The sequence below is a fragment of the Salvia hispanica genome, chromosome 1 (assembly GCF_029641045.1).
Source record: "Salvia hispanica isolate PSC_SH4W2 chromosome 1, Shi_PSC_v1, whole genome shotgun sequence".
Lineage (NCBI taxonomy): Eukaryota > Viridiplantae > Streptophyta > Magnoliopsida > Lamiales > Lamiaceae > Salvia > Salvia hispanica.
The window spans coordinates 46,416,186-46,426,519 of NC_142692.1; the positions used below are offsets into that span (position 1 = coordinate 46,416,186).

At 35.2% G+C, this 10,334-nt stretch overlaps 1 long non-coding RNA gene across 3 annotated transcripts; it reads left to right on the plus strand.

Annotated features, from left to right (window-relative positions):
* Nucleotides 1-856: 856 nt before the first annotated feature.
* LOC125224379 (uncharacterized) lies at nt 857-4,081 on the plus strand. Of its 3 annotated transcripts, none has more exons than XR_007176862.2 (4): nt 857-2,841; nt 3,084-3,456; nt 3,564-3,642; nt 3,752-4,081. It is a non-coding gene; the product is annotated as an uncharacterized LOC125224379 (long non-coding RNA). The 3 variants fall into 3 exon arrangements; XR_007176864.2 differs by having other exon boundaries at nt 859-3,145; nt 3,213-3,456; XR_007176861.2 differs by having other exon boundaries at nt 862-3,456.
* The last annotated feature ends 6,253 nt before the right edge of the window (nt 4,082-10,334 follow it).

The window sequence follows — 10,334 nt, forward strand, 5'->3', positions numbered from 1 at the left end:
ATATACCATATCTGAAACGTATGTGAACCGGGAATGTGGTCACATTCCACGACGGTCACTGGACCGGCCAACTTAAAAGCTAGCTCACGATCCCCATATGTGTACACTAGTCCGAGTAGGATTTGCAGCCCTACTGGGACCCGAATTCGATTAAACATAAATTGGCATAGCCAAGCAGATAGGTATTTCATAAAACAAAAAGGCATGACAAAACACAAATAGAATCATTTTCACATAATCATGCAAAAAGGCAAGTTCACATTTTGAAAGAAAATGCCCACCTCGATAGCTTAAGTCTTTTCGGAAAATCCTTGACTTGGTCTTAAACGACGTGCGAAGACGTCCCTTTAGAAAATTAGGTAATACCTTAATTAGACTTTAAGAAGTCAAATAGACTTAAACATGAATGCATCCTAAGCGTGTGCTCCTTTTATTCTTTTTCTAAATTTCTTTAGAGGAAGCTCTAGGATCCATGAGCATTAATTAAATCAGGAAATTTAATCATTCGAAAAGTTTGAGAAATTTCTTGCTCAACTAAAAAAAAACACCTTAATCTCCATATATTCATTATTCATGGAGTTAGATAAATCTGGAAATTAATTTATCGTCTCGGAAGTTACTTAGCGAACCATCGCTTATTCCTAATTAATTGATCAATTAATTTGGGCCAGATTCTTACTTAGTTAAATCTTCATGCGGCCCAAGAATTAAAGATTCGCAGCCCACTTCCTATATTAAATCCTTAGCCCCAGAATTGAATTAAAAGGCCCAAGGTTAATAATATTTGACCCAAGGTTAATAATATTTGGCTCAAGTATCAAATTAAGGGAAAGGCCCAACAACTCCTTCCATCTCCATCGGTCACTACTGCCTTCCTCACTTTCAAAAACCAAATCCCTAATTCACAAAGAAATCCCCAAATTGCAATTCATCGCTCCTCTTCTTCCCCGCGTCGGCGCACCGCTCCGATCAGCAACAAGGCGTCGCCGGCGTCTCGCCTTCAAACTCTCTTTTTCTCCGTTGAAACCACTGAGGAGTTATGTGTTCTCCGTCGCATCGCCGCCCGTTTCCGCCTCCAATCGACACCTCTAGCAACAGCCGTTATACACACGCCGTCATTGATAGGTGAAACGGAACTGTGTGATGCCTGGTGAGGTATTCGCTGCTGCCCTACGGTTTCCGCGTGGCTGTTCTCAATGCTCCGTCGCCGTTCAGTCAGCGCCCTCTCAACTCTCAAGCTAAGCCTTCTATCATAGCCTATTTTGGTGATTTCTTTAGTGCAGAGTTTGTTCTTGTTTCATAGTTTTAGAGTTAGGCAGATTATAGTTGTTCTTCGAAGAAATTGGCGGATTGAATAATCTGGACTTTTGGCTTACAGTTTTGAACTTATTTCTTACTTATTGCGAGGGGTTGACATTACTTGAAAGAACCTTGTATATACATGATGGTTTCTATGTTTTGAGGGTTGAGCACTACTCAAGTTACTGAATTCGAGTAAAAAGGAGCAGCATACTGAAAAGCATGTTTCGAGCAAGTTTCGCGCGAATAAAATCTTGCTTGTATACGTAAAACTCTACAATCCACTTTTAATCCGATTCAGTATTATTCGAGCAGTTTCGCACGAATAGAATCACTATTATTATTACATTGTGTTTACTTGTGCATTTATAAGATGTTTTACAAACATTTAAATGCATAAGAAGTAAACAAAGTCTAAGTCTTTTGCTTAGTAGACTGGTTGTGGGCGTCGTCCACTTTAAGGTAACACGGTCAGATCTATGCAATGCTTTGCAGAAGAAAAAGAAGAATTTCACAACCTAGATAGGCTTTGGCTACCTATCGTGAAAGGTTGCAATGTCAGTCCGCATATTTCTAAGCCTTACTGAAATAAGATGACATTGGTGTGGTATAGCACTGAACGAATCTAACAGCAAGACGTGTCTTTGTGCTCTCTACTGAAAGACTAGGTCTTGATAAAATACTATTTCTTAATCTACATATGTTAGCATTGAGCATACGGTATTGATTATGCACTACTTTGACTTATCAAATGGTGCGGGTTTTTCGCAACCCAATAATCCTGATATATTGGGTAGTGGTGATTAATTTCTAGCGGTGCTAGGATTGCTATTATGTTGAAACGTGTGCGAGGTGAGTCTCGTTTGATAATGTCCTCAAGAGGAGCTCGATCAAGGTTTTATTATTCAGAAAACTGGCCAGTTGGAGTTTTATCGCTCTATGAATAATAAATAAATGTTTCTTGCTAAGTCCACTCTTGGAATTAATAAGATGTTAATTAATTAAGTCCATAGCAGACATTAATTAATTAATGGACATTTATATCTTAAGCGCGAGAAATAAATAATATAAATAATGAAAATCCGGATTACTTGTAATTTCGGATTTGGATGGGGAGTGCAATATTACTTCTGTAGTGGCTGCTCATAATATTCCATATAAACTTGTATTAAATTGTGGGTTCAATTTAATTAGTAAAAAGCTAATTGGGGGAGCCCATATCCAAAACCTTCCATAGATCCCCGACTGGGCCCAATATGAACTTAATATAAATAGGAGAATAAAGGAAAGACAGAATTAATTAATCAGTAGTAGAAATTTTCGCTCCCCTCTAATTTGAGAGGAGCTCGAAAATTCTCTCAGCTCTCCTCCGTGAGATTTTTTCTGTCTTCTTTATTCGAGTCCTAGTATTTTGATAAGATCAGCCTACCCTGATATCGAGATACAGTTCGGGAACCAGTTAGAAGATCTGTGGTCTAGTATTGAAGATCATCACGTGGAGAAGGCGCGAGCAATCGACGATTCTTTGGAGAATCAAAATCGGTAACCCTAAACCGTAGAAATCATGTTTTAGGATTTATATTTTCTAAACATGAATTATTTGCTTTGTAGCATGCAATTATTTGTTTTGTACAAGTCTTCCGCTGTGCAAGGGGCACCAAACCCCAACAGTTTCTCTTGTTTCATTATGTAGTAAAGCTCTAAACTTTCTTGTGCTTGGCTTTCTACTGATTTAGTATTGTAGGTTTGCTAAGTGATTCTTGTGCTTATGCATGATGGTGTAGTGATGTTCTACATGGATGAAAAGGGAGTTATAAGGAGAGTTGTGTGGGTTACCTACTGGAAGGTAGGAACTGCCTTGATTTTCAGTTCTAAAATCCTCCAAGAACACTCACCTACCCTGATATTCCTAGATGCAATGTAAGGAAGAGGGGTGAGCTTGAGTTTTAGCAAGAAAAACTTGTGAAAAGAGGGCAATGGTGTTACCTACGGAGAGTAGGAAATTCCTGCAAGAACTCTGCAGAACTCTACTCCAAGCTCTCTCTCGAAGTATGTGGGAGGGGATTTGAAGGTGGTATGGGGATTTCTTATAGGCAGACTGTAGTGTACTTAGGATAATTAAATGGAGCTCCCAAACTCTTTGTTTTCATGTTGCAGGTGAATCCTCCTTTTTAAGATCTTCACTAAGCTTTTAATCAACGCATTCGTCTCTTTCTTGAAGCACAAGTACTCCCTTCATTAAATCACTTGTTTGCTTATTGCAGGGGTGATATTGTAGGGCATAGTAGTCTGTAGGTGTTGTTTTGAGGAGTGGGTATTGCAGGCATTGACCTGCCTTCTTGGGTAAGTCCTTGGTCCTCTATAGCTAAAGAGGGATTGTCTCTTTTCTTCTAATAAAAGCTTCTTTAATTTCTCTTGTTCCTTTATCATTAAAACTTGTATTATCTTGCAGGTGAAGGAAAGGCTTAGCTGCCACGTTGCTGTCCGAGACATGGGCTTGTTGCCCCGGGCTCGACGGGCTATTCGAAACGAGCCGTGATTTGGGCTTGGGAGAAAGAGGCCCAAAGTGCAAGCAAAAATAAGACTTTAGTTTCTTAAGCTCTTTTGGCCCATTCATGGGTATTTTGTAATAGGATAGTATCCCATATTCTTTTCTTTTCATTCATAATTCATACGTAATATGATCATGTAAGTTAATGCATTATTTGAGATGTAAGCGAACACTTTAGTTCGGGAAGGACATCTTCACGTTCTTTTTCAAATGGTCATTTTATTTCATACATACGTTTTGTTTTAGTTTTGTTTCAATTATCTCTTTAGCTTTTGTTTTGCGAACTAACATCATCAAGTATCAACAAAGGGGTAACGAGTTCCATTTATTTCAACGAAACAAAAGAACGATATTTCTCTAGTTCGACATTTAATCATAAAGGAAATGGTTAATAAAAGAAGCGGGTATTATATATTTGGCCATCAACTCAATGAATCGTCAACTATTTGGCAAATTTTTCACAAAACGTTTTCAATCCTAAACTAAAATAATGTTAATAAACCTAATCCTAAATCATAGAGCCTCCTACGTAATAAAAAAAGACGACATTGTTGACCTTCAATAGTAATAAAACAACAGTTTTTCATTTGATTCTTCCTCTGATCTCAAAGTCACAATTCTACTTATCTACAGCCAATTGATCCCTAAATCACAACCTAATCGTGAACCCTATTCCTAACCAAATCCCCAACCAAATTGCAAACCCTAAATCGTAAACTGAAGGATGAACTTCTATCCACAACCGATCGAGAACTTCAATTGAAGTATGGAATCGATTATGAGATTGAAAAAAGAACTGAAAATCATTTTTGAAAGAAGAACTCAAAATCGTTCAGAAACAAATCTGGGTAATCGTAAGAACACCAAGAAACGATGTCGTTTTGTGAATATAAGAGTGCAAACTTTACCAAGTAAAATGACACTGTTTTGTCTAAATTCCGGAAAATTCCACGTCACCTTCCCGATAACCTCCGGCAATCCACCTACGCTTTATTTTTCCAGCTCACCTAACGGGTGGGAAATAACACACAGATAGTAAAGTTCGTGATATTATTTGTCAAATTTACAGTTCGTGGGAAAAACCCAACTTTTTGAAAGTTCCGTGATATTAAAACGTCCATTATGATATACTCTATCCGTTCCATATTAATATAATCATATTTTTTGGGGATGTTCCAACATAATAAAGTCATTTAAATCTTTGGTAAAAAAGCAATACACACACTCTCTCATACTTTTTGATCTCATTTACTCTATTCTCTCTTCATTTCACTTACTTTATCTTTTCTCTTAATTTTTTTCTTCCCACTTCACATATTAAATATCTATTTCTTAATTTTCATGCAAAAAAGATACTCCCTCCGTTCACGAATAGAAGTTCCAGTTCACTTTTACTATAAATGGTAATAGGGTTCTATTGGCGGACGGAGTCAGTATAACTCTATTAACATAGAACGGATGGAGTATGATCTAATAAACATTAATTTTTATGTTTATTAAAAAAATTATAAATGTTCACTTTTATCTAATTTATTTTTTTTGTTTCTAAAGGTGTACCGTTCGATGTTAAATTGTTAAACTATATGTTTACTCCGCAATCGTATCATGTCGTAGTGAAACTATAGGAGATCTATTCAGAATCTCAGATCTTGAAATTAATTAATGAATAATGAGTAACCCCGTATTTATTCTTTGATCAACCAAATTAACTAGTAGACGTCTCAATGGCCAAATGAATCATGACAATGAAAATTAAAATAATAAAAGTTGCAGATTATAAAAAATGATCACATGTACTTTTAATATAAAACACGATTTGTATGAGGCGACATAGTTTTCGAGAATTTATTAATATAATTTACATGGATAAGGACTTGTTTTTATTTTACTAGATAGATAAGAATAATGATGTTTTCGATGATAGTAATAAATGTGGACACGTTTTATCTTTAACCAAAATTGAATAATTCTGCAGATTCGCATGCCATTTCAGTTTTTGAATTAAAGATTGTTTATAACAAGATAAGCAAATATAAATAAAAATAGTGACTTATAGGAAACAGCAAGATATCTAGCTAATGCCGACAACAAAATGTAAAAAAAAATATTTAATTTTCCCGAAGTGTAACCTATTAAAGTTAAAAATATATTTTTTCAATATGTTTTTAAAGACCCTGAATTGCGGCAGCAGATCAGATCTCAAGCTTTATATTAATAGCAACACGTTTTCACATTTGGTTGTCTCTAATGAAAGTATAATTCATCACTCTCTATTTAAGCTCAAATTTTCAGTCATTTTGTTATTAGGATTGTGGACTTTCTCCAAACCCTAGTGCCTCTTAATATTTTTGCAGCAAGGTCGGGTTTGTCCCAAAAATTGTGTTCCCCATCATCCAAATATTATATATATATATAGAGAGTCTCATTATCCATAAATTCACTCTTAAAGACCGAACCACCGAACCCTACTAAATTAGGGCTTTTGGATCTAGTTCTTTATGGATAAGATACATAAATTTATAAATTATTTTCGCCTTCATCACGAGCCTATTTTAATTCATCCGAAGGTAAATAAGTCATACTAACATGTTACGAAGATTTAACTTCGTCCAGAATATATTACTTCATTCTAGTAGGTTTTTACTTCATTTTAGTAGGTTTTTACTTCATTCCACTACGTAAATGTGGTTTCGCCGTCGCGTGCCGTTCTTTCTCTCTACGATATCTATCACCACCGCCTTGGCGCTAATATGGTTTAATAAACACATGGAATAATATAATAAATTATTGGAATGAAGTATGTGTAGAAGCATTTGAAGTCCTACTGGAATGAAGTAAAAATCTTATCCAATGAAGTAATAACGTTTCTGAATGAAGTAATAAACTTACTTGAATAAATTGCATATTTAAATGTTAATCAAGCAAAAACCCACGTCAATGAATTTGAATGAAGCATATGTTGAATCATTTCAAAACCTACTGGAAGCAAGTAAAAACATGTTGTAGTTTCAAGGTATTACGTACAGAATGAAGTAATAAACCTATACAATGAAGTAAAATGGGCTAGTAATGAAGTAGAAAAAATTTTCACAGCAGCACATCTCATTAAATTATTATGTAATAGCGTGATGCAGATTTAACGCTATGGATATCGTATTTTATACCACGAATAACAGGAAGATATAATATATAGGTGACGGTTAAGTAAAGCTAATAATTTTCTCTTTCCTAAAAGATATATCAAAACTTTGATTTTTTTTTTCGCAATATTTTCATGATTTAAATTATTTTTTCATGAACGCATATTAAATTAAAGGTAATTTATGAAGAATCTAAGGAGGTTCTCATATTAAGAAATCATAATATTTGTGTTATGCTCATATGGGGGTGCATTAGGGTGCCACCATAGTTAGGATAACAACTTAACACCAATATACCCGTTAGATCCGGAAATCCAATGCTTAAGATTAAATTTCACTAACATAATACAGATTGCCGTCTAGTGTATTACAAATTGCAGTCGTGGCCATTTTAGTCATTTCATATAGAATTAAATTGGGGATATCCCCCAAAAATAGAATCACTCTCCAAATCCATCTCTCTCTCTCCCCGACTCCATACAACGATTACTCTTATTCCGCCGCCTCCATATTCACAAATCGATTTCCAGCCGCCTCCGCCTTTACACCGTGAAACTTCGATTTCCAGCCACGACTACATCATGAATCGCGCGATTTACGGCTAATTTCTGGAATTCCGAACGCCTACAACAACTAAACAGTGAAATCAGTTCACAAGGTATGTTAATCTGATACCGTTAGGTGTTGATCAAAATAGGTTTCGAGAATGTTATTATGCTTGTGTATGCAGATTTATGTATGTGTTTATTGATTTTTGTTCATGGTTCCTTGATGTTGCTGTGAGATTTAAGTATTATTCATTCAATTAATGCCTTTTTAATGTTTGGATCAAACGTTTTTGCGAAATTTAGGTTGATGTTTTGGAAACCTTAGATCAACGAAATTTTAATTTGATATTTTGAAACTTTGGTTGATGTGAGCTACTGTAACCATCGATTTTGGTTGATGTGCCATAGAATTTTTACTCAATAAATCGCGATTTGTGAGGAGTTGCTCGGTTAGGAAATTCTAGATCAGTGAGCAACTGTAACCATCGATTTTGGTTGATGTGCCATCGAATTTTACTCAGTTAATCTCGATTTGTGGATGATTTGGTTGTTGATTAGTTGTTAAAATGCAGATACAGAATGTTTTTGGATATTACTTGTATGATGGATGGTATTTGATTGATGTTCTTGGTTTAATTCCGTGATAGAAGAATTATAATGGTAAGAAAGAGAACAAGAACCGAACCAGATGAGGACGAAGTTGAAGCAAGTAATAGTGAATGGAATACGAATGAAGAAGAGTTTGAAGAAATCAGCAATAGCATGAATGAAGATGAAACACAATCTGTACGAGGAGGTTTAGGTATTGTGATACATCCTGCAGTTTTCCATATTATATATTGCAGTATTGATTGTTATATATTGCAGTGCATCATGTAGAATATTGCAGTTTTGTTCTATAACAAGATATTTAAATGTGAAGCAGCAGCGGGATATAATAGAATTGGGCTTCGGGGCACTTCTGAATTTCAAGTTAAATTACATGCCTCCAAACTGAGGTTCTGGCTTGCAACATCCTTCAACCTATAGGTGGGCCTGGGACAGATTCCAAGCCAAATATTGTACATCAATGTTGTATAACAACGACAATAAGGTCTTTGGTTGTGTGTTGAGACTTGCCTCACATCAGTTTGCGGAGGCAAAAAAGAGAGGGCCGATAGATGTGGAGAAGATGGTCGCAGAATACAACAACAAATCATCTTGGCTTGCCTCACAATGACAATAGGGCATATGACTGCTGCAATGATGAATGAAGTCTTGGCTGTTTGAATGAGCTCGTACTGAAACATTAAGTTTTATAGTTTTATTTTTGGGTAGACAATGTGACTGACTTAATTTGATTTGACTTTTTTTCATAATTGTTTTGATGTCAGTTACTTATAAAATGCTTGCATGGTTGAGATTAATTACATGTATTATGCTTGCATGGTTGAGATTAATTACAGGTAAAGAATATGTCAAAACATTTTACAGCAATATTGGTTGCACTACAACTTATATAGCCATGTACAACAATCTTGACTCAAACTAAATTGTTCTCACTAATAAACATTAATTACTATAACAGTAAAAATTAATCCTAATGTGGTATGAAATGAGTAAACTAATAGAATGAATAAGAACATTAATCCTAATGTGGTATGAAATGAGTAAACTAATAGAAAGAATAAGAACTATCTAATGGGGTAAGCTATAGTTTCGCTCAATTAAACTACATAAGAAAGAAAAATTATTACAATTATATGTAAACTGCAACATTGTTGTGGTAACACTGCAACATTCATTGAATAAGACTGCAATATAGTAATGTAAAAATTTGTAGTTAAAAAGGATTAAAGTTACACTATTTATTGAAATGGAAGGCAACTTGGAAACAATAGTATAAAACTAATATTTAATCCTACTATGGTGTGAAACTAATGAAGTAATAGAAAGAAGCAAATAGTGTGACTGCACTTGTTTAATTAGACTGCAATATAGCGATCCTAATACTGCAATTTACAATGTATACGACAACAATATGGAAATGTATAAATGAACTAACAATTTTATATTCCTTTTTGTCGGCCACAATTCCTAGAGTCATGGTGACCGAATTCTCCACATTTTTTACACTGACGCAATGGTTTGCTGTTCAACTTTATAGCCTTCTCCTTCGCGGACACCAAACAGCTTTTAGAATCACTTGTCGAACCTTTGGTCAACACAACTGATGGTGGTTGTACTTCAACCACAGCCGGCTTTTCAGCAAAATCGAAATCTTTAACTGTCTTACCCTTGTCTGTTGAAGATAGTTAAGGGATTCTTGTCATAAGACTCTTCCCAAGCTCATCAATTCCAGCTGAAAACATATCAATGATCGCACTATCACCATCAAATTTTTTCATGTAACTGAAAAAAATGTCAGCAGCTTTATTTTTGAGAGCTGCTTTGGATCTGATGGAATTTCAGTTTCTCGCAAACTTCGAGCTGGTCCACGAATAGCATCGGCTAAGGCAATCTTCAACCACCTCACATGAAAGCACTTCTCAGGTATAACCTTCACAAACCTGTTCTTGAAAACCAAAAATATATGACTACAAAGAATTCCCTCCTTCCCAAACAATTTGCAAGAACAGGAATACGACCCAAGATTTACCATACATGTCTTTTACTGTGGAGATCTCTGGCACACATGCAACTGGATCAAATGATAAAACATGAGGCAAATTAATTAATATACGATTGACTGCAATAAACAATTAGGTGAACAGTAAAGTGATACACATAAACCAGCAATTATTTTAAACGAAATAC